The sequence below is a fragment of the Cetorhinus maximus genome, unplaced genomic scaffold (genome assembly GCF_964194155.1).
Source record: "Cetorhinus maximus unplaced genomic scaffold, sCetMax3.hap1.1 HAP1_SCAFFOLD_360, whole genome shotgun sequence".
Taxonomy (NCBI): Eukaryota; Metazoa; Chordata; class Chondrichthyes; order Lamniformes; family Cetorhinidae; genus Cetorhinus; species Cetorhinus maximus.
The window spans coordinates 74,580-99,354 of NW_027596306.1; the positions used below are offsets into that span (position 1 = coordinate 74,580).

The 24,775-nt window shown below is 46.4% G+C and overlaps 1 protein-coding gene and 2 pseudogenes across 1 annotated transcript in view; 1 reads left to right on the top strand and 2 right to left on the bottom strand.

The window, feature by feature from the left end:
- LOC144673390 (uncharacterized) overlaps positions 1-24,775 on the bottom strand; it is a 183,105-nt gene that overhangs the window by 72,174 nt on the left and 86,156 nt on the right. The gene's annotated exons all lie outside the window — the stretch shown is intronic.
- On the top strand, positions 7,427-8,380 carry LOC144673393 (uncharacterized; annotated as a pseudogene).
- Positions 8,475-12,896, bottom strand: LOC144673394 (uncharacterized; annotated as a pseudogene).

Here is a 24,775-nt window from a genome sequence, read left to right on the forward strand (position 1 = left end):
TACTGCTGGAGCAATGGAGAGCTGGGGATCACCCATGGAAGCTGCAAAGTTTTCAGGAATAATGGCGCCTAGTGTGGGGCTCAAATAGATGGCCCCGGAGTTTAGAGTTTCATGCTCTATCGATTGAGCTAACCGGACCAGCATTTAAAGCCGTTCATATTCCAAAATACATCATTAGAAATCCTGATTTCCAGTTGGTGTCTCAGCTTGTTCTGAGTTTAACTCATGTGAATAAAGCTTGTGATGATAAAAATGTGTTCATCCCCTTGGGGAACTGAAGCACATTGACACAAACAGAGGATGACAGATAGACATTTACACCGAGGGTGACAGAGGCCGAAGGAGAGGCAAACACCAAGAAAGCAAGGGCGACACCAACTTGGCCAATTATTGTTCCTTTCCAGACTCCAAATTGAGTAAATGTTTGCAGATGAATGGAAATGAATAAACGCGGAAGGGAAGCAGGTAAAGTACACGGGAATGTTGGAAGGTTTTTATTCAATTTAACCAATAACTAACCCTGGAGGCATCTAAAGGAAGATGTGCAGTTAGCCAGACTCAAACCTGCTTCGGGAGACCCCAATGGATTTCAAGCCCATTACTTTAAACACTTGGCCCCAACTACAGGCCTTACGGTGATTTTAATGTTGTTCATATAACATCCCCGAACGGTTCTAGCAGCGATAGAGAGCATTCGGCTCCACATCTTCCCGGTCACCCTGCAATTTACACTGACTCTCCTTGTTCTTCCTACCAAAATGAACATCTTAAAAGGACACCGACTTCGAGCCGATTCTGAGATGATGTGACTGAAAGGGCAGCACACACAGGAGACTGGAGTCTAAACCCAACCCCCTGAGACCGCTCGGCCATGCTATCTCCACTCAATGCACACTAACCATTGCCTTGAGTGGTGTTTGCACTGAATTACAACATAACCAACATAACCAAGATAGTCCATTTTACCTCCCGAGCCCATCATAGTATCAGGTTCAAAGTTACCCCACAGATAGAGGCCATTCAGCCCGTGTCATAGCAACATAGGGCTCAGGAACAGGAGCAGGAATAGGCCATTCAGCCCTTTGAGTCTGTTCTGCTGTTCAATAAGGTCATGGCTGATTTGGTTGTGGGCTCAACTCCAATTTCCTGTCAGCCCGCCATAACCCTTGACTCCCTTGTCTATCAAAAATCTGTCTAAGTCTTCCTTGAATAAATTCAATGACTCAGCCTCCAATGCTTTCTGGGAAAAATAATTCCACAGACTAACAACCCCCCGAGAGAGAAAAAGAAACTTCTCATCTCCGTCTGAAAAGGGAGACCTCTTACTCTTCTAGAAACTAACTCGCCTGGTCCCACTCCCTCGCCTTTTCCCCGGAGACCTGGATTTTCTGTCCAATCCTCTCTTGAAATCCACGATTGAACCTGCCTCCCCTACACTCTCAGGTAGTGCATTCCAGATCCTAACCACTCGCTGTGTAACAGAGAAACCCCTTTAGAATTATTGGCTTCGGGACAATCAGAATATTTGGTAACAGATAAAACTTAAAGTTTCAAAGGGAGATAGCAACTGTTGTAGGAGAGCTGGTTCCCGGTGACATGGATGTGTCTGCAGTGGGTGGGATCAGGCAGTTTCCATGTATCCACAATGAATGTCCCAAATTTAATTTTGGGAGAATGAAACTGATAGAGAACAATTGTCATTCTGGTAGCAGCAATCTGAAGCTTTAACTCACTGACCCCCTGCTTTAGGGGATCTCGAAGAGTCAACTTTCATCAGTTTCTGTTGCACAATTGATCAGTGCATTCAGCTGAGAACTGAAAAAAATCGGTGGTTTGAGGCCACCCAGGGGCGAATCCGTCGTCGTTTTCTCCCCATCAACATTCATTCCCACACAGGTCTGGCTGGCTCTGTGGCTCTGAAACCACAGGAAAATATCGCCCAACGTTGCAAGCTCGACTTTTACCCTCTGAGTTCCCACATCAATCTTCATTTCTGAACTTTCATTTCAAAGAATATTCTGAATATTCATTTTAAAGAAAATAAACGATCATGTACCTCCATCTAGCCCAATAGAAATCGATGAAGTTATTGGATCAAACAACCGCATCAATTTTTCTCTCTTCCTCAGCTCCACAGTAAGTGAAACAGGGAAATGCAGCAATTATCCAGCCCAACACTCTCCAATCAGCCGCTGCCAGAAGAAACATTTTTTTAAAACTATTATTATTTTGCTGAATTTTATTTTGAGAAAGAATGAAGACTCAGGGAGGTGGTGGCTTAGTGGTATTGTCACTGGGCTAGTAATCCAGAGACACAGGGTAATCCTTTGGGGGCCAGGGTTGGAATCCCACCTGGAATTGAAAGTCTAATGGTGACCATGGAACGATTGTCATAAGAACTCATCTGGTTCACTAATGTCCTTTAGGGAAGCAAGAATGACACCAACCTGTTTCTGTTTTTGTTCTATTTTCCAGTGCTAGTTTCATGACTGTTTTCGTGAATGAACGGAAATATGAAAACTCTCGAATGTTTGGTTGGAGTAGATTCAATTTAGCTGATAATTAACTCTGCAGACAGAGAGTTAAAACCAGGGAAGATGGGAAGCGGAAAACCCCAATGGATTTGGACTCCAACGCCTTAACCACTCGGCCACGACGACTGGTCCTCTGCACAGTTTAATGTTGTTGGTATAAAATCATAAATGCCTACAGCAGAAAAGGAGTAAATTCGGCCCATCGTGTCCGTGTCGGCTCTCTGGAAAAGCAAGTTAACTAATTTCATAATCCCACCTTTTTCCCACAGCAATTTATATCGATCCTGTCCCTCCTCGTCCTTCCTGTAAAAATGAAACACCGCATACATACCCCTAAATAAAATTTGAGCTGGCACGTGTTCGACCTGCTGTTCGAACAGCTCATGTACAACTTGCAATTTCCAAAACCCACCAACCTCATCACTGTGGCTCCTGTGAAACTGACAACGGATCACACGGCTGACATTCATCACTGAAAGTAACTGACACACGTCAAGTTCTAAACGCTTCCATGTTGCAGCTGTTTCTGCTTCTGTCCCTGCCTCGCCTCCAACTCCCTGTGCCCGTTAAGCTCCCAGATCAATTAGCTGCTTGATGCAGGCAATGTCAGTTCACGAACTCAATTTTTCCCTGGAAAGCAGGGAATGTAAGACACGAAGCTTTGAGTCGGGATGGGTTGACAGGAGCTCATTTTCCTGATTGTCCGAGATACTGATTACACGAATATGCACAGTGTCAATTATCCACAGCCAGACTCTCCTTCCAATCTTGTGCACCTTGTTAAGCTTTGAAACTGTTAATATTTTCACACTGGATTTCAATTGAAGAAAGCGGAGCTGGGATGAGTTTATGTTCAGTCGATGTACTGCAAGAAGGTACACAACAGGCTCATGATATAAGTGCCTATTTTGAAAGGGTTGCTCCATCTCCATATCATTATGTTTATGCAGAAGCCCTGTAAAAGGTGCAAGAAAGGTTTACTGGAGTGATGCCAGAACTGAAAAGTTATAATATTCAAGAACGATTGAACAGGTTAAACAGGTTTTCTCTGGAAAGCAGGGTGAGGGATGACTTGATCGAAGCTGTTAATATTAGAAAAGTGTTTGGAAGATGTTTCCTCTTGCGGATAGACAAGAATGAATATAACTTAGTCACCAATAAATCCAACGTCCATTTCAGAAGCAAAGTCTTTGACCAGAGATAAAGGCTGAAAATGATAGAAATACTCGGAATATCTGGGAATTTCTGTGGATTGAGAGTCAGAGTTATGTTTTAAATTCTGTGCACTGACTCAGTACAACCCTGCTGAAAAGTCACACACCTGAGAGGAAAAATATGTCTCTCTCCACTGACGTTACCAGTCCTGTTTTGAATTCCAAAATGTCCTGTTTTTATTTCAGATTTACAGCATCGCTTTTCTCTTTTCCTTGGATGAAAATGTAGAACACATTTCCAGAAGGATTTGAAATCCAAGTCGGAGTTGCACACTCCTGGGTAAAGTCACACGTTGAAAACATTATTCACCAGCTGAATGTGGAAATGATTCACTTGATCATCTGATGAGTTGACACAGCAGCAGTCACATCTGATGGAGAAAATTCTGGTAGTTCATGTGTGCAAAGTTTGGTCACCAGTCACCAGAGGCTTTAAAAATTCAAAAGATTTAAGCCGCAATAGGCACATTCTTACTGGCAAGACGGAGTTTAAATGTTCAGTGTGTGGAAAGAAAAATAACTTCTTCACCTCACCTGCTAAGAATCCAGTGAATTGACATCTAGCTGTAAGTGTTTGTTCTGTTGTTAATTACACCCAGGACAGAAGTGTGGTAGAGGCATGTGCACTTTGTTACCTCAATTGATATAATAATTTTATATTTTGACCCTAAATCTCCAGTCATTATCGGATCATGAAACAGTATCGGCTTCTAATGGCGGACCTGTCACCCAGCATTCACAGCGGGAAAGAATATGCCTGATACAGAGTCCAGCGTTCGGCGCATGCGCATTGCGTAGTGTGATTGTCACATGCGCATTGCTGTCTCCAACCTGCGAATGCGTGGTTCTGTCTTGTGACCAGAGCAGCAGAGAGCGGGGACGCAAATGGCGAGGGCAGCAGAGTAACAGAGTTAGTGGGGGGAAGGGAGGAATGGAGCCAGCGGAGTGGTCAGGGAGGTTTCATAAACACGTGGTGCAGGCCGCAGAGCCTTAATCAGAAACTACCGGCCCCATGTTTGCAGTGAACAGACCGGAAATGGCTGGGTCTCTCCCTCTGCTCGGCCCGGAGGAGCGGCTGTGCAGCAGGGCGCATGCGCGGTCATCCTGGTCCAGGTAGCAGGAGGAGCGAATGTTGTGAATTTCTATCCTGAACTCTCAGGGATGGATTTTGGAAAATCCTTTTACAGGGGGTTAGAAGGGGAGAATTTACACACCGCAAACTCAAACCAAGAGGAATTTTTGTCTCTTGTAATTTCTATCTTGCACTGACAGTGATGGATTTTTTTTTATAATCTCCTTTTTACAGGATGTAAAATGGGAAGGATTTACATTTGGGAAACTCAAACCAAACATCACATCAAGATCTAACAGAGTCACCCGATTCATCAGGATCTGAATATTATCAGCCTCTGACTGTGAGCATTGAGTTTCAGCTCACTCAATCACTCACTGTGTAATTTTTTTTTCCTCACCCCCCACCCCGCCCGCCCTGCAGATCTTGCCTCAAATCTTAAATCTGTGTCTGTAATCCTTTTATGATCCACTAATGTGAACATCTTTATCTACCTTATCTCAACCTATCATAAACTTATACACCTCCATAAGAACTCCCCTCAACCTACTTTGCTCCAAGGAGAACAACACCAGTTTCTCCAAACGAATCTTACAACTAAAATCCCTCATCCCTCGACCCATTCTGGTAAATCTCCTCCGTACCCACTCAAGGACCCTCCCATCCTTCGTAAAGTGAGGTGATCACTGGTTTGCACAGACCCAGATGTTCTGTGCCCATGTGTGTGACACCATCACACATTGACAATTACATGGTGACATCATCCCGCTCCCTGGGTATTTCCTAAGCTGGAAGATTTTTCTCTGATTCCAGTGCTTCTGATATCTTTCCAGCTGCAGGATCCAGCAGGAAATTTTAAATTTAAAAACTGTATTGTTTCAGAGTTGAGTATTTTTGACTATTTATCTGCAGTTTAGAGCTTTTAGTGCTGTGCTCTGTTATCTGTTTCATGGCTCTAGGGCTGGTGTGGTTCCTTAACTGTGGATCTGAATCCATGTCCATCTATTGCTCTTTTTCATCCTCTGCCCTCCCTGATCACCTCTCTGCCATTTTCTAACTTTCTCTGTCACTAATTACGAGTGTATTTTAACTATGTTTAGGATTTTACTGTTCCTTCTGCCAACTGTGTCTAAATGAGGTTTCCAATGCTGCCCATCCCCTGACCATGTGCTGCTGGCTCACGAGCTTTATCTTCCCGCAGTATCTTTCAGGAATTGTTTTTCCTGCACTACAGTCCATTTCTCTTCCACTTTAGCGCCTGTGTTGACCATCAAATTCTTCCCACCCTGAAATGGTAATTCATTCATTCTATTGTGTAATGGAACGTACCAAGGTGTTTCACAGGAGTGTTAGAAAGCAACATTTGACACTGAGCCACATGAAGAGATATCAGGGCAGATGGACAAAGGTTTACTGAAAGAGGAAGGTTTTATGGATTATCTTAAAGGAGGAAAGTGAGGTGGAGAGGTTTAGGGAGGAAGTCCTAGAGGTTGTGGCCTTGGCAGCTGTTGGGGGAGACACGAAAAGTGGAGCAGTTAAAACCAGGAATGCTGAGCAGGTCGGAATTAGAGAAGTGTAGATATCTCGGAGGATTGTGAGGCTGGAGGAGATTACAGAGGTAGGGAGCGAGAGACCATGGAGGGATTTGAAAACGAGGATGAGAAATTTAAAATTGAGGTTCTCCTTAACCCAGAGGCTTTGTAAGTCAGTGGATACAGGGGTGATGGGTGAACAAGACTTGGTGCGAGTAAGCAGAGTTTTGTATTACAGGGAGGTTGAATGTGGGAGGCCGGCCGGGAGTCTCTTAGGATAGTTACGTCTAGAGGGAACAAAGGAATGGATGACAGGTTGAGCAATTACATACAGGGCTATGCGGCTAGTGTGGGAAAATGACTTTGATCGGATTGAATGGCAGAGCAGGCTCGACGGGCTGAAGGGCCTACTCCTGCTCCCATATCCCTATGAATGTCTGGTTCAGCCTCACACTGTTGTTAGGGAGAGGGATGGAGCCGGTGGTCAGGGAGTGGAGTTTGTAGCGGGGACTCAAGACAATGGCTTCAGTCTTCCCAATATTGGAATGGAGGAAATTTCTGTTGATCCAGACAAGTCAGGATGATGTGTGACTAGGAAGGGATCTTGGAGATGATGGTGTTCACATACACCTGCTACCCTGTTCTTTTAGGTGGTGGAGGTTGAGGTTTCTGGAGACTTTGTCAAAGTTCTTGTTGTGTTGTAGGTATCCCTTGACACCCTGCCTCTCCCACTTCTGTCTCCCTCTCCTCCCTTGTAGGCCAGAGTCTTGTGTTGGTCCAGACTGGGTGGCAGGTTCCCTTCCCTGAAGGACATTCTTGAACCAGTTGAGTTTTTATGACAATCCAGCAGTTTTCATGGTCACTTTTTCCTCGTGCCAGCTCCACAAATTCCCAGATTCGTTCAGCTCAATTTCACAACCTGCCTTTGTGTTTTTGTGGGTTCTCTTTCACTCCCTTTTTTCTGTTTTAAATCAATTTCACAGGGTATTAGAAGGGGAGGATTTGCAGTCAGGAAACTGAAACCAAACATCACATCAGGATCTATCGAAACCTAAATATCATCGGATTTTGAACATGGAAGGAAAAGGCACCGTTCACAATAGGGAGATACCGTGGAAATGTGGCGATTGTGGGAAGGGATTCAGATACCCGTCTAAGCTGGAAACTCATCGCCGCACTCACACTGGGGATAGGCCATTCATCTGCTCCCAGTGTGGGAAGGGATTCAGACAGTCATCCAGCCTGAAGACCCACCAGCGAGTTCACACTGATAAGAGACCTTTTAAATGTTCAGACTGTGGGAAGTGCTGGAAAGGGTCTGAGGAACTGATGCGTCATCAGCGTGTTCACACTGATGAGAGACCGTTCAGGTGCTCTCACTGTGGGACTGGATTCAGATGTTCACCTCATCTCACAGGACACCAGCGAACTCACTCAGGGGAGAGGCCGTTCACCTGCTCTGAGTGTGGGAAGGGATTCATTACCTCATCCAGCCTGCTGAGACACCAGTGAGTTCACACTGATGAGAGGCCCTTTCAATGTCCAGACTGCGGGAAATGCTATAAAAGCTCTGGGGCGCTGATGTGTCATCAACGCATTCACACTGATGAGAGACTGTTCAGGTGCTCTCACTGTGGGACTGGGTTCAGGCGATCATCTCAACTCACTGTACACCAGAGAGTTCACACTAGGGAGAGACCGTTCACCTGCTCTGAGTGTGGGAAGGGATTCACTCAGTCATCCAGCCTGCTGACACACCAGCGGGTTCACACTGGGGAGAGGCCGTTCATCTGCTCCGAGTGTGGGAAGGGATTCACTCAGTCATCCCATCTGCTGACACACCAGCGAGTTCACACTGGGGAGTGGCCGTTCAACTCTTCCGGGTGTGGGAAGGGATTCACTTGCTTATCCCATCTGCTGAGACACCAGCGAGTTCACACTGGGGAGAGGCCATTCACCTCTTCCGGGTGTGGGAAGGGATTCACTCACTTATACCATTTACAGAGACACCAGCGAGTTCACAAGTAACTACACTGATTAGATGTTGTTGTGAAATCACATCCAGGACTGAACCATGTTCATGGGGGTCTCTTTCTGCTGATGTTAATAAACTCCAGGTCAGTTATAGGGTGTAATATCCTGGATAAAAGTCAAATAAATCAGCTTTGTGTTAAACTCACCATGTGTCAAGTGTTTTTAATCTCTCAGACACAAGTTAGTTACTTTTGAAGGGTTCTTCCTCACCCCCGTCTCCTTCCTCACCTCCAACAACAAGTGTGAGGAGCTCATGGGGCAGGAAATTACGCTCGGTGGGCGAGTGTCCCGACGTCATCGCGCAGTCCCGCAATATTTCACCAACAATTAAGAAGCCTGTAAGGCCACTAAGAAGTTAATTAAATTCAAATTTACGCTGCCCATCGTACCTAATGGTTGGCAGGCGGGCGAAAAGACCAAGCGGCCTTTACCTTTATCAGGAAACCTCATCCACGGGCGGGACGAGGTCACCTGAAGCAAATCAAATTTTACACTTGAATTAAAAACATGAAACAAAAAGAGAAAATGCTGGAAAAACTTAGCATGTCTGACAGCATCTCTGGAGAGACAGAGTTTTGTTTTTTTGCAAAAAGTATTTTGCAGTATTTCGCTTTTATCTTATTTAGTACACTTCTCTTCCAGGAATGCCTGTCTTGAAGAAGTACGGCCCTGTAGTATTTTGCTTTTATCTTATTAACTAAAAACATCTCCCTGATCATGTGACAGAGTGATATGAGGGGACATGTTTCATAACCTGTATAAAATTTATAATTTCTTTTTCAAATCAATCCATCTCCCGGAGACAGCTCTCTGACTCAGGGAGATTATGTAGCTCGCTCTCGCGTGCATGCACAAAGGTCACACTCGCCCAGCTCGCACTCCTCCCCCCGCCCGCACAGGCAGGGCTGAGCACTGCTGCTCACGTTTCACTCAGCGCAGGCCTTAATTGGCCCCCAGTATGAAATTGCCTTCCGGGCCTGATTGCAGGCAGCGGGCGGGTTCCCGACTGCCCCACTCGCCCCACCGAGCCCGCACGCCAAGGGTAAAATTCTACCCATGGAGCTTCCTTGTCACTGAGATTGAGAAAATCCAATCAGCTGCCTCTGCTGCTTCCCTCCCTTCCACTAGCCCACCAGGACAAATTGAACCCTGAACTCACATTTTCTCCAGTTTCTCTCCCATCTCCCCTCATGTCCTCTCAGTGCTCATCTTGTCCACGAGACTCACTTTCTGCTGTACTGACCCCACTCTCACCGATCTACTGATCACCCAACTTCTCCATGTTAGCTGATATTATTCACAGTTTTGTCTCACTCTCTTCTGGTACTGTCCCTCTCACCTTTTAATCCACCATCCTGACCCATCCTAAAAACAGGATGTCTCTTTGCCCCCTCCTATTTCCCATCTCCATGCTACCACTAGGTGACGTCATCCAAAAGCACCGTGTTACTTTACACATGTACACTGACAACGCCCAGCTCTACCTCACCACCATCCCTCTCCATTCCTCCACTGTTACTAAATTATCAAACTGCTTATCCCACATCCAGTACTGGATGAGCAGAAATTTCCTCCAATTAAAAATTGAAGACAAAAGCCATTGTCTTCAATCACCACTACAAATTCCATCCCATAACTACTGAGACCATCCCGATGAGTTATCATAAGGGTACGCTGTCCTATGTTTATCAACCCAGGAATCTTTCTTCCTATACAAGGAAGAGAGAGAGAGAGAGAACTATTTCTGTAATGTTCATTAAATTTCTGAAGATTTTATAAGGTTAATTAGACAGTTATTTCTCACAGATCTCTCCACCTTGAGAAGGGAATGTCCTTACTGACTTCTCACAACTGATTTCTGACTAACCTCACTATTTCTAAGCTACGAGGTTGTTTTCCTAATTTCTTGATGACAAACTGTAGATAACATACTAAACCTACTTGAATGATCAGAATCAGTAACACAAACACTTGAGCTGCCACCAAGAATAAATGTCAAAATTTTTCCGCTAAAATGTGATAACTATCGACTTAGATTCATCCTCCCCATCTGCTGATCATCCCACACAATTCTAAATTATTGACATGTTGTAATTACATCTGGTTCAAACAAAAGTTTATGCACAGACTTTAAAGATTCTTCAGCTCTCTGTTAACCTACATCCTCTTCGTGGATATTTTCTAAATCCAGATTCTATTTCCTTCTTCAAATTAATTTGACTCACTTTGATATGTTCAAGGTGTTTAATTCTTTCCTGAATGTTTGAGAGACAATTTTTATCTGGAATAGGTCTTACTGTATTGATAATTTAAAACATTGTTTCATTCTACTGGCCACAATAATCACTCATGCCCTGTTTATTCTTCTTCATTCATGGGATATGGGCTTCGCTGGCTGGGCCAGCATTTATTGCCCAACGCTAGTTCTGCTTGAGAAGGTGGTGATGAGCTGCCTTCTTGAACCACTGCAGTCCATGTGGTGTAGCTACACCCACAATGCTGTTAGGAAGGGACTTCTAGGATTTTCAACCAACGACAGTGAAGGAATGGCAATATATTTCCCTTTCAGGATGGTGAGTGACTTGGAGGGGAATTTCCAGGTGGTTGTGTTCCCATCTATCTGCTGCCCTGATCCTTCTAGATGTTATTGATCATGGGTTTGGATGGTGCTGTCGAAGGAACCTTGGTGAATTCCTGCAGTGGTCATCATCAAAGCCCATCTACTCTCATCCATTTTCCACCACTTGGCCCGTAGCCCTGTAAGCTGTGGTGTTTCAAGTGTTCATCTAAATACTTCTTAACTCTTGTGAGGGTTCCTGCCTCTACCACTCCCTCAGGCACTGAGTCCCACATTTCACCTGGGCCTGGGGATTTATCCACTTTTAAGGCCGCCATTAGAGACTGAGTCTCAGTTAATCATTGTCTGAATCTGGGGATGGGAGGGGCAGATTCTGTTAGTAAATGGATTGAAAAATAAAAAAGGCCAAGTTCCAGCTCATACCATTTGCACCTTATGATAACATAATTATGGGTAATCTTGAGGATGGATAGAGTCGTATTAGAAGCATTTCAGGGAAGGTTCACTCAGTTGATTTCTGGGATGAAAGCGTTGTCTTTCTTTTAAAATTCATTCATGGGATGTAGGCTTCACCGGCAGGTTCCAGATAGACCCCACCGTCTGGGTGAAAATAAAATCCTCAAATCCCCTCTAAACCTTCTGCCCCTTAACTTAAATCTATGCCCCCCTGAGTATTGACCCCTCCACTAAAGAGAAAAATGTCTTCCTATCCGCCCTATCTATGCCCCTCATAATTTTGTACACCTCTATCAGTTAATCCCTCAGCCTTCTCTGCTCCAAGGAAAACAACCCCAGCCTATCTAGTCTCTCTTCATAGCTGAAACTCTCCAGCCCAGGCAACATCCTGGTGAATCTCCTCTGCACCCTCTCCAGTGCAATCACATCCTTCCTATAGTGCGGCAAACAGAACTGCACAGAGTACATCAAATGTGGCCTAACTAATTCTTTATACAGCTCCATCATAACGTCCTTGCTCTTGCATTCAATGCCTCGACTAATATGTCGACAATGTTTGACACAAAGCTGATTGATTTAACCTTTATCCAGGATATTAAACTCCAGCCCAGTGACAGGGATTATTAACATCAGCAGAAACAAACCCCAACTGTCGGAATGAGCATGGTTCAGTCCTGGATGTGATTTGCAGCAACAATAACAGCAGAATCCAACCCCAGGATTCACTTGTGAATACATTGTTCTGTCTGCAGGGTGGATAAATGAATCCCTTCCCACACACGAAGCAGGTGAATGGCCTTTCTCCAGTGTGAACTCGCTGGTGTGTCAGCTGGAGAGATGGATGAATGAATCCCTTCCCACACATGGAGCAAGTGAAATGCCTCTCTCCAGTGTGAACTCGCTGACGTGTCAGCAAACCCATTTTGCTTTTATAGCTTTTCACACAGTCAGCACGTTTAAAAAGTTTCTTTTCAGAGTGAACACGTTGATGTGATGTGAACCGGGTTAGTTGAGTGAATTTCTTCCCACACTTGGAGCAGTTGAATGGTTTCTGCCCAGTGTGAACTTGCTGGTGTGTCAGCAGAATCTTTTTGCTTTTGAAGCACTTTTCACAGTCAGAACATTTAAAAGGCCTCTTGTCAGAGTGAACAAGTTGATGTGAAGTGAGGGTACTTATCTGAGTGAATCCTTCCCACAGTTAGAGCAGGTGAATGGCCTTTTCCCAGTGTGAACTCGCTGGTGTATCAGCTGATTCCTTTTGCTTTTAAAGCTCTTCTCATAGTCGCAACATTAAAAAGGTCTCATGTCAGAGTGAACAAGTTGATGTGAAGTGAGGTGGGTTAGTAGAGTAAATCCCTTCCCACACTCGGAGCAGATGAAAGGCCTCTCCCCAGTGTGAGTGCGCTGATGAGTTTCCAGCACAGATGGGGATCTGAATCCTAACCCACAGTCCCCACATTTCCACGGTCTCTCCATGGTGTCAGTGTCCCCATGTCTCTCCATGTTGGATGATCAGTTGAATCCTTGTCCACACACAGAACACTTGCACAGTTTCTCCCCGCTGTGAATGGTGAGATGTTTTTTTTCAGATAGTGTAACAGGTTAAAGCTCTTTCCACAGTCAGTTCACTGGAGCACTCTCACTCGGGCGTGTCTGTCTCGGTGCTTTGCCAGTCACACTGACATTTGAAATCTTTTCCCACAGACAGAAAAGACAAATATTTCTCCTTCCACAGTCAAAGATCAATGATATTCAGGTCCAATGTCTAGAGTTATAGACCAGTCAGCCTGACATCAGTTGTGCGGAAAATTCTAGAGTCCATTACAAAAGATGTAATAGCTGAGCACTTGGAAAAATAAAGTGGCAGAATGGGACAGAGTCAGCGTGGATTTATGAAAGGGAAATCATGCTTGACAAATCTACTGGAATGTTTCGAGGATGAAAGTACTGGAGTTGATGAGGGGGAACCAGTGGATGTGGTTCACTTGGACTTTCAGAAGGCTTTCGAAAAAGTCCCACGTAAGAGATCAGCGTGTAAAATTAGAGCACATAGGATTGGCGGTAGTGTATTGAGAGGTATAGAAAACTGGTTGGCAGACAGGAAACAAAGAGTAGGAATAAATGGGTCTTTTTCCAAATGGCAGGCAGGCAGTGACTAGTTGGGTAGCGCAGGGATAGGTACTGGGACCCTAGTTTTTCACAATATATATCAATGATTTAGATGAGGGAATTAAATGTAATATCTCCAAATTTGCAGATGACACAAAGCCGGGTGGGAGGGTGAGCAGTGAGGAGGATGCAGAGATACTTCAGTGTGATTTGTACAAGCTGAGTGAGTAGGCAAATGCATGGCAGATGCAGTATAATTTGGATAAATGTGAGGTTATCCACTTTGGTAGCAAAAACAAGAAGGAATATTATTATCTGAATGGCTATAAATTGAGAGAGGGAAACGTGCAACGAGACGTGGGTGACCTCGTACACCAGTTGCTGAAGGTAAGCATGCAGGTGCAGCAGGCAGTAAAGAAGGCAAATGGTATGTTGGCCTTCATAGCGAAAGCATTCAAGCACAGGAGCAGGGATGTCTTGCTGCAATTATACGGGGCCTTGGTGAGACCACACCTGGAATATTGTGTGCAGTTTTAGTCTCCTTATCTGAGGTAGGATGTTCTTGCTATAGAGAGAGTGCAGCGAATTTTTACCAGACTGATTCCTGGGATGGCAGGACTGACATATGAGGAGAGATGGAGTTAGTTAGGATTAAATTCGCCGGAGTGCAGGAGAATGAGGCGGGATCTCATAGAAATCTATAAAATTCTCACAGGACCAGGCAGGGGAGATGCAGGAAGGATGTTCCCGATGGTGGGGGAGTCCAGAACCAGGATATGGAGTAGACCATTTAGGACTGAGATGAGGAGAAGTTTCTTCACCCAGAGAGTGGTGAGCCTATGGAACTCGCTACCACAGGAAGTAGTTGAGGCCAAAACCTTGAATGTTTTCAAGACGGAGTTACAAATAGCTCTTGGAGCGAAAGGGATCAAAGGATATGGGGAGAAAGCGGGAGCAGGTTATTGAGTTGGATGATCAGCCATGATCATAATGAATGGTGGAGCAGGCTCGAAGGGCCGAATGGCCTGCTCCTGCTCCTATTTTCTATGTTTCCTGCTGAATCGAGTGACTCTGTCAGACCTTGATGTGATGTTTGGTTTGAGTTTCCTATCAGCAAATTATCTCCCTCTTGTACCCCGTAAAAGGAGTTTACAAAAATATTCAATCTAAGTACAGGATAGAAATTCAAAGCAGAAAATTCGAGTTTCTTTGGTACATTATTCACCCAAACATGTGGTCCAATCAAACTGAATGAAATTCAGATCAGCAACAAAGTCCCAGCAAAAGCAAAGGGAGCCTTCCTAAATAAACCAGGATGTTGTTTCCAGTGTCTATGAGACACTCTGTACCCCGAGGTGCCCACCGGTTGTGTGAGGTATCAAGCGTACCGGTGGATACTGCATGTTCCCTCACCAGGGACACCCGAGCACAGACAAGACCATGGAAGAGAGGTCGGCAGCCAATGTGACCAGTCCCATCCTAGAAATCCCTGTGTTAAACAGGCCCATGAACAGTTACAGGAGAAGATTCTCTGATTTAATAACCACCCCCCCTCCCCCCCCCACCCCGCCCCCTGCCCGTTACACTGGGCAGCCAGAGATTTGGATTGTGGGGCTGAAGTATCGCCAGAGGTTGAGGATCAGCAACTCTCACCCTGAATATGTAAATGTCCCATGGACTCACACACTGTTACATCCACAAGAAGGCCGCGCATGCGCCCTGCTCCCTGCTGAAACAGGATGGCGGCCGTTACCCTGGGTCTGGGTTTTGGGGAAAAAAATATATAAAAACTCAATAAAATTAGTGATCAAATTAGAGGGAAACATAAATGTAACAGAACATCCATTATCCACCGGAAAGATGGGGAGTGGGAATTGTCCATCTCAGTATCATCAATAGATACTTAATGAGGGGACATTATTCTCTGTGTCTTTCCCGGACCTGGAGATGGAAAAGGGGCAAATGAATGAACTTTAAACACCTCGTCCACTTGGCACAGAAACTGTCTGAAACTCAGAATAGAAACCACATGGATCAAAACACTGACAAATACTCAACTGTTAGCTAAAAATAAATAAAAATATATATTGGGGGAGATGGTACCACAGTGGGGATGTCACTGGACTAATAATCCAGAAAACCAGCTTGATGCTCTGGGGACAGTGGTTTAAATCCCACCACAGCAGCTGGTGGGATTAAAAATCAATTATTAAATCTGGAATTGAAAGCGAGTCTCAATAAGGGCGACAATTCAGCCATTGTCGATTGTCATAAAAACCCACCTGGATCACTAATGTCCTTTCAGGAAGGAAATCTGCCGTCCTTACCTGGTGTTACATGTGACTCCAGATCCACACTGAAATGTGGTTACTCTTAATAACCCTCTGAAATGGTGTGGCAAGCACTTGCTTCAAGAGCAACAAATGCTGTCCCTGCCCACATTCCATGAAAGAAAGTTTTTAACATCACCGCCACTGAATGGCTACAATTTCGGAAGGAAGTGAAGACAGAGGGTCCAGAAAAGATGCAAGAAAACGGTTCCCCTTCCAAGGATAACAAACCCAACTTCACCGAACCTAATTGAAGTTCTGATCTCTTGTGGATCTTTCCTCCACACTCTCACATTCTTCCTAAAGCTCAGAATTGGACACAATGCTGCAGTTGGGTCCAAACCAGTGTTTTATTCAGGTTTATTCTAACTTGGTTGATTTGTACTTTATTCCCGTATTCATAAACCCAGGATTCCACATGCTTTATTCACTGCTTTCTCAGCCTGCCCTGCCATCTTCAAAAATGTGTGCACATAAAGCCCCAGATGACGCTGCTCCTGCACCTTTTTGCACTTGTATCCTTTATTTTATATTCCCTTTCCTTGTTCTTCCTACCAAAATGAATCACTTCACATCTCTCTGAATGAAATTTTATCTGCCACCTGTCTGCCCATTCCACCATCGTGTCTATGTCCTCTTGAGGTTTATCACAATCCTCCCCACTGTGAACTCAACTTGAAAATTTGGTGTCGTTTGCAAATTTTGAAATGAAGCCCTGCACACACAAGTCTAAATCATTAATATATATCAAGAAATCAGTGTTCTGACGACCGACCCCTTGTGATCCCACTATATACTTTTCCTCAATTTGAAAAAGCAACCGTTCACCATGCATGTTGTTGCCTGTCACACAGCCAATGCTGCCTCTGCCCCATGGATTTTAACTCTGCTGACACGCCTGTTACTTGGCACTGTATCAAATGTCGTTTAGCAGTTCATGTGCACATCAATCGTGTTACCCTCATCAACATTCTCTGTTGCCTTATCAAAAACTCAAGAAATTTAGTTCAACACGATTGTCCTGAACAAATTGTACAAGTGACCTAATTTTGACTTGAATTGCCGCTTCTAAATGCTTTCCCACACAGAGGTTAAACTGACTGGTCTGTCAATGCTGGGCTGACCCTTCCATTTAAGATTACTAAGGATTTAATATTAACGCCAGGAAGTGTGGGGAAAACGTGAGGAGTTGTGAAATTGTAACATTTAAAGACACTGATAACTGATAAATAGCTCAATAAATAATCAGTTTTCAAGACATAAAGTACAGATAAATTAATTTATGAATAACTGAATTGAATTATTAATAATGTCAGGTAGAGTGCTTGGAATGGAGAAACGAAAATTACTGCAATGCTTAAAACATGAAATGAAAAGATTAAAAACTGGAAACACTCAGCAGGTCTGGAAGAATCTGTAGAGAGAGAAACAGAATTAACGTTTCAGGTCTGTGAGCCATTGAAAGGTGGAAGAGGAACAGAAGGAAAGGTCTATGAAAGGCTGCAGGGCGAGAGAGATTAACTGACAAAAGGCTTCATAATGCAAGGTCAAAGGGAGTAGTAATGGGACTATTAAAAACACAAAAGCTGCTTCTAGATTAGGTGTGAATGGCACGATAACAACAATCTGAATGCAATGTGAAGAAAATGAGAGAAATAAAAAAGGAAAACTAGGACTCAAAGAAATAAGGAACAAATGGGGGCAGAGATAATTACTTGGTTAAACAGGGATCCAGGGACAAAAGCAGAAGGTAGGATTCACTTTGAATGGAGCAGCGGGATAGAGACAAGTCAGAGAATCATAGAATGGTTGCAGCAAAAGAAGGAGGCCATTCAGCCAGTCGTGTCTGTATTAGGCCCCTGAAGGGACAATTTACCTAATGCCACGTCCCTGCCTTTGCCCCATAGCCCTGCAATTAAACAAGATTGAACAATTCTTAAACAAAACTTGTATGAAACAAGATATTTACGCGAAGGGACAGCAGAAAAAAAAGAAAAGCAACTTGTTTACAGAGTGTACCAGGGGCAGGGAGCAGCATAATGTACCTGTGCAGGTCAGTGAGGATCCCCAAGGTCCATCAGCCGTCTGCATGCAGTGTTTAGTGGGCCCTGGAGGAGGGGAGGATGGAACCATTTGGGACACAGCACAGGGCAGGAGGTCACCCCTCCCCCACTGTCCTGGTAACACGAAGGACTCACCTTGGACTGTCCCACACCTGGGCCGGGCGGGGTCAAGGTGCAGGAAGCTGCAAGCTGGTAGGTTGAGCTGTGAACTGGGCGGAGTTTGTCCCCTTCACTGTCAGGGCTGATGGCCTGAAGGTGCTGGGGATATGGTTCGCAGGGACCAGAGCATGCGTTAGAAACTGGAAGGAGCGAGTGTCTATGGTGAAAAGGAAACTGGGCATGTGGGAGCGATGCTCCCTCTCCATTGCGGGTAAGAACCTGGTCATCAGGTGTGAGGCACTCTCGCTGTTGCTGTACGTGGCACAGGTCTGGCCCATTCCACACTCCTGCGTGGTGGCGATCACTCAAGCCATCTTCCGCTTTATCTGGAGGTCAAAAATGGATCGTGTCTGCAGGGACGCGATGTACAAGCCTCTAGATAAAGGGGGAAAAAACGTGCCCAACATCGCCCTCATACTGATGGCCACCTTTGTGTGTGGCTGCATCAAGCGGTGCGTAGACCCTCAGTACGCAAACACCAAGTGTCACCACGTGCTGAGGTTCTACCTGTCCCCGGTGTTGCGAAGGATGGGTCTGGCCACGCTGCCGCGGAACGGTCCAAGTAGTTGGACCGTGCCGTACCACCTGTCCCTCGTGGAAAAATTTATGCAGAAAAACCCCTTTGACCACAAGTCCATCTGGCAGTGGTCAGCACGTAACGTCTTAGAGGCCCTGAGGGAAAAGGAGAGGGTGGATCCTGTGGGATGGTTCCCCGAGCAGACTGTCAAAGTCATTTGGCAGAATGCCTCATCGCCAGAACTTTCCAACAAGCACCAAGACGTGGCTTGGCTGGTGGTGAGAAAGGCCCTCCCCGTCAGATCCTTCCTACACGCCAGGAGTCTCACCCCCTCAGCACGTTGCCCTCGAGGTGGCTGTGGTGGGGAAGAGACCGTTGTTCACCTCCTTGTAGATTGTGCCTTTGCAAAGAAGGTCTGGAGAGAGATGCAGTGGTTGCTGTCGAGGTTCATCCCGAGCAGTTCTGTGACACAGGACTCTGTGCTCTACGGGCTGTTCCCAGGGACACACACTGAAACAAACATCAACTGCAGCTGGAGGATCATCAACTCGGTGAAAGACGCTCTTTGGTCTGCCCGAAACTTGTTGGTCTTCCAGCGCAAAGAGTTGTCACCGACCGAGTGTTGCAGACTGGCACATTCCAAAGTCCAGGACTACGTGCTGAGGGACGCACTAAAGCTTGGGGCAGCCGCTGCAAAGGCGCAATGGGGAAGGGTCGCTGCCTAAGAACTTTCTGCCACAGCGCACCGAGGGACTGGGAACTGTTTAAATCCCCTCGGGCTGTACAGCTCAAAATGAATGTCTGCAAATGATTGTAATATTGTTTGTTCTGATGCACCTGGTGATACACGTTGTAAAAGTTGAACCTGATTGTACCTTTGTAATGGTGTTTTTGAAATGGTTTGGAATGTGGTTGAAGATATTTTATGAATAAAGTATATTTTTGCAAGAAAAAAAAAACCACGACTTTAATAAAGACTTCCTAGACACACCTCTGGGTTCTGAGTGTTCACTCCGTTTTTCCGCGACAGATGGAGACGAGGATGGGATCCGACTGAAGTCCAGTGGCCTCTTAAGTTGGAGAGGTATTTGAAAACCTGGACCATCGGATCTTTGAAAAAGAACCCTCGCGGAGAAAGGGAGAGACTCTCCTAAATTGGTGAGAATACGAACTGCATCCTAGCTGAAAGGGGGAGTGCAGTTAAATAGCGTCCCAGCTACCTCTTAAGTTGGAGAGGTGGCCTCTTAAGTTGGAGAGGTGAAAGGGGGATGAACAAGCATCCTAGCTGAAAGGGGGAGTGCTTGAAAAAGGGTAGCTACCGACCGAAAAGATTTGAAAGACCCAAGGATTTGGAGGTATTGTTGAGGAATTCTTAAACACCGGTGGGCGCATAGGTAGGCAAAACACACTGCGCTGTTGAATTGTGTTTCCTTTCCAGATAAAATGGGAAATCGTGGCAGCAGAGAGGCATCTGCCGCATCTCCGGCTCCACGGGAATTCAAAAACAGACCAAAGCCAGAACCCAAATCGGGAACTTTGAAGATGGGCAAGAGAACGGAAAAATGCATGAAAATGGTAACCAGGGCTCGGCAGAAGGTACGAGATCCGCTGGTCCCTCCGGGGTCGTCAGCCGACGTTGTATTAACAGAAACGGGAGATGACAGGTATGCGGTGCCTTTTAGTAGTGACTTATATGGGCTGGACACAAGGGGAATGGCCGTATGGCGGCAGTTTGAAAATACCCCTCATCCAGACCTGGTGGGATGGAGTTGCGAATGGGGCCGGAGATCCTACTTGGGATTTTAATTATATGCTGGGTTGTTTTGAAAAATGGATGGAGGTAGCAAAGCGGCATCAGCCCCCCAAACAAAAGAGTAAACAGGAGGGTTTGGCTTCTGATAATGAGACCCCGACCAACCGAGGGGGTACCCCTGATACCACCCTAAAGGAGAAAACTCCCGCTCCAGAGCCTGAAAACCCCTCTGCCCCTCCGCCTTATCCCACTAACTGCGGACTACTGGGGCCTTATCCCCAGTACCCTAGACTCATGTCGCCCATTTCTGACAGCCCTTGTCAGCCTCCTCTCCCTGATACCCTGACAGAAGAACTAATAGAGATGGTAGCGGCTTGGAGACAGTCTAATAGAGTGGCGAGACCAGGTGCGGAAGCTGGAGCAGAGGCAGAAGCGGGTCCGGGACCATCAAATCCCGTCCCAACTGACGACAAGCGTAAACACCCTTCCCGATTCAGGGGGTCGGAATCTGATAGTGAAAGTAAGAAAGTGACTTGGCTAAATGGAGCCATCACACGAAGCCTCTCTAGACAGATAGCAGCTGACTCTGCCTCTCATGCATTTCAGGCCCCTAAAATAATGATTGGAGACATGGCCGTACTTAAACCTTGGACCCCAGCTGAGGCTCGCACCATGATAGCCGAGGCACCCAACCCCATTAAGCGTCCCGCAGCCTTCCTCAATTGGTTGGAGCAAATGTGTGCAATTTATCCACCCCTTCCAGGCGACTTACAAGCCTTATTAAAATTTGCTTATGGCAGCTCCTGGGCCACATTCCGGTGCCACCTGAGGAAAATGGGGATTGGCGGTCCGATGATGATCAAGCTGACATGGGAAATGAAAGTTTAGAGCATTGGTTACGAGGGAGGGGACGTATTGCAATTATGGGGGCAGCACAGAGACATGGGGGCCTGAGGGAAGTAACTCGGTGTTTGCAGAAGAAAGATGAGGGCGCCCCTGATTTTATTGCCAGGTTCCATAATACCTGGGAAGAGTATGCAGGTGTTCCCTTGGAGGGCAACGGGCCCTTGGCTATTCAGACGCTGCTGAACTGTTGAACCCAACATGCCCAGGCCTTTAAGATGCGAAATCTAAATTGGCAAACTATGCGCTGGTCCGAAATTACCACTACCTTGGTCAATATGGACCGTGAGGGACTGTTTGCTAGCCCCCGGGAGCACCCCAAACAACAAAAAACCCAATTCTATCGTCAAGAATAGGGCAGATGTAAGGGACAGGCTAGGGGTCTGAGACAGGACAAATCCCAAGACATTTGCCGTAAATGCGGGAAAAAAGGGCACTGGGCCAGGGACTGCCCATCTACTCCCCCCAAGGAGCCTGCTATGCCACCCAGGCAGCCGATAACCGCGGTTCCCTCCTTTACTTATAATAACCCTTTTCCACAAAATTAGCGGGGCCCAGGGGAGGTTATATCACTTTCCCAAGGCTCGGAAGCACAACCTATGGTAACCCTTAGAATAGGAGATACACATTTACGAGCCTTGGTGGACACTGGCGCTACCCTGTCCTCTGTACCCCCCTCCCTGTGATTGCCCCTTAGTCAGAACAGGGTAGTGACTGTGGGAGTGTCTGGGGTTCCTTTATCATAGACCCTATCGAAACGGGTTGTTTTATCATTAAAAGACAACCGTGTAGAGGAGACATTGATAGTATCAGCAACCACTCCCTTACCCCTGCTAGGACGCCAGACCCTGTGCAAATTAGGAGACACTATCTACTGTACCCCTCAGGGTATGTATACGGAGGTACCCTCGCCCCAGACCCATCAGCTAATGTCCCTACTCCTTACCCCCGAAGCTGAGCCCGAACCGACCTTATACTGCTGGCAACTTGAGGGTAACCCTTATGCGGCAAAGATGGGCCGCTTGTGGCAGGAAATTGATAAGCTGCCGTTTTTAACTCCTGTTCGGACTCTGAAAAGCCTGTTACAGGTGGTGCAGTATTACTCTCGCTTACACTGTACTGTGTGGATTACAATGACAGATGACCCTGAGTATCACCAAAAGGCCAATGCTCTTGCAGGACAGTTAACCTCCGTCAGCCCCGACCGCTACATTTATTTCGGGGAAGCGGGCACAGGCGTCCCGGTGCACCTAACCACAGAGCAGCAGCCCCTGTTCCGTATGGACCTTGATTCAAGCCCCACTTGACACTCGCTAATCGCCCCTCTTCCTGGCAAAGCACATAGATCCCATGATTAAACGGTTACAGTCGGCCTCTACCTCTGAATGCATTGGATCTTTTGAGTGGTTTGGACCTGCTGAGGGTAGAATATACCTCCCTGGTATTTCCTGTCAGTTAATCGACCCTCTTGCTGAATTTCAGCGGCAGCAGCCCCCTGAGCAGCCCAGCCTCATTGGCCCTCCAGCCTTGGACATAATCAATAGCGATTTGTAGGCCCTGCACAATACTCATGTAGGCCGAGTGCTCACCGCCCCGGGCCACCTTGTCATACTACGAAAGGATGTTGTGCTGCCCTGCATTCGACAGTACTGACTGACCCCTGAAGCTGAGGCAGGCATCGCATCAGTCATAGACTCCCTGCTCCAACAAGGGCTTCTCAAGCCTACTGTCAGCACCTGTAACACACCAATACTGCCTATACCTAAAGTTGGACGGCCAGATGAATGGCGTTTTGTGCAGGACTTGCGAGCTGTAAATAACATTGTGATTCCCATAGCCCCGGTGGTGCCCGATGTAAATGTGATTCTATCCCGTCTGAAGCTGCGGTCTACACTGTAGTTGACTTGTGTTCTGCATTCTTCTCTATCCCTCTCCGCCCTGGATAGCCAGTATTTGTTTGCTTTTACATATAAAGGACGACAATATACCTGGACACGGTTTCCCGAAGGGTATACAGAGAGCCCCGCTGTGTATGCAGCTGCTGTGAAATGTGATTTGGAAGAATGCTGTCTGAATGGAAACTCTACCCTGATACAATATGCAGATGACCTTTTAGTGGCCTCACCTACCCTGGTGGACGGTGTAGAGGACTCAGTGACTTTGCTCCAATTCTTAGCTACAAGAGGCCACAGGGTATCGAGGTCTAAACTACAGTTCTGCCAGTCACAAGTCCAGTACCTGGGATTCACCTTGAAGGCTGGAACTCGGCAAATAGGACCTGAGCGAGTACAGGCTATCCTACGAATACCCCCTCCGAAGACTAAAAAGGAAGTCCTTTCTTTTCTAGGCACGGTTGGCTATTGTCGACAATGGATACCCGATTATCGCCTGCATGATGCTGTCCTCCATGCTGCTACTCTGAAAGAAGCACCCGCACTCGTTCAATGGACTCCAGAACGGGAGTCAGCATTCCGAGCCCTCAAGACAGCTGTAACAACAGCCCCGGCTTTGGGGCTACCTAACGATGCGCGCCCTTTTCAGTTGCACGTCTGTGAGAAGGAAGGAATCTCCATGGGAGTGCTTACACAGTACCATGGAGGAGGAAGGAGGTCAGTTGTTTACTACTCTACGGCTCTCCCTGCTGTAGTACTGGGAATGCCTGCTTGTCTCCGTGCCATCGCAGCCACCGCTGCCATGGTCGAAAAGTCTTTACCGTTGGTCCTCGACCACCCTTGTCAGGTGCGAGTACCCCATGCTGTCATGTTACTTTTAAACTCCGCCGCTACACAACATTTTACTGCCTCACGATGTATGGGATACGGAGTAATTTTGCTATCACACCCCTATTATACTTACCGCCGATCGCCTGCAATAATCCTGCCACCTTTGTGCCGGAGCCCTCAACCGATGCAGAGCATGGCTGCCTCACAGTGGTCGAACAGTCCACTTCCCCCAGGGTGGATCTGTGGATAGACCCCCTGCTCGATCCGGATGTTATCTTTTACACTGACAGCTCTTCTCATCGACCAAGAGACTATTTACTCCTCGCCGGTTATGCCATCGTGGACGCGCACTGCACTGTGGAAGCCTATGCATTGCCCCCTGGCACTTCAGCGCAGGCAGCGGAACTTTTTGCCCTCACCCGAGCCTGCATCCTGGCCGGTGATCAGGCAGCCAATATTTACACCGATTCCCGCTATGCCTTTGGTGTTGTGCATGATTTCGGACAGATATGGAAAAATCGGGGTTTTATTACATCAGCGGGAAAGTCCATCAAGCATTCCCAACTTGTATTAAACCTCCTCGAAGCAATTCAATTGCCCAAGCACCTGGCAATTATTAAATGTGAAGCACACACTAATTTAACTGATGATGTCTCCAAAGGAAATGCCCGCGCTGACCAGGCAGCCAAAGGAGTAGCTGCCGCACAAGTACCTCTCCTGCAAGCTCTCCGCGTCTCCAGCCACCCTCCCATCCCTGTTTTAGAGTCTTCTGAACTACAGATAGCGCAACAAAACTCT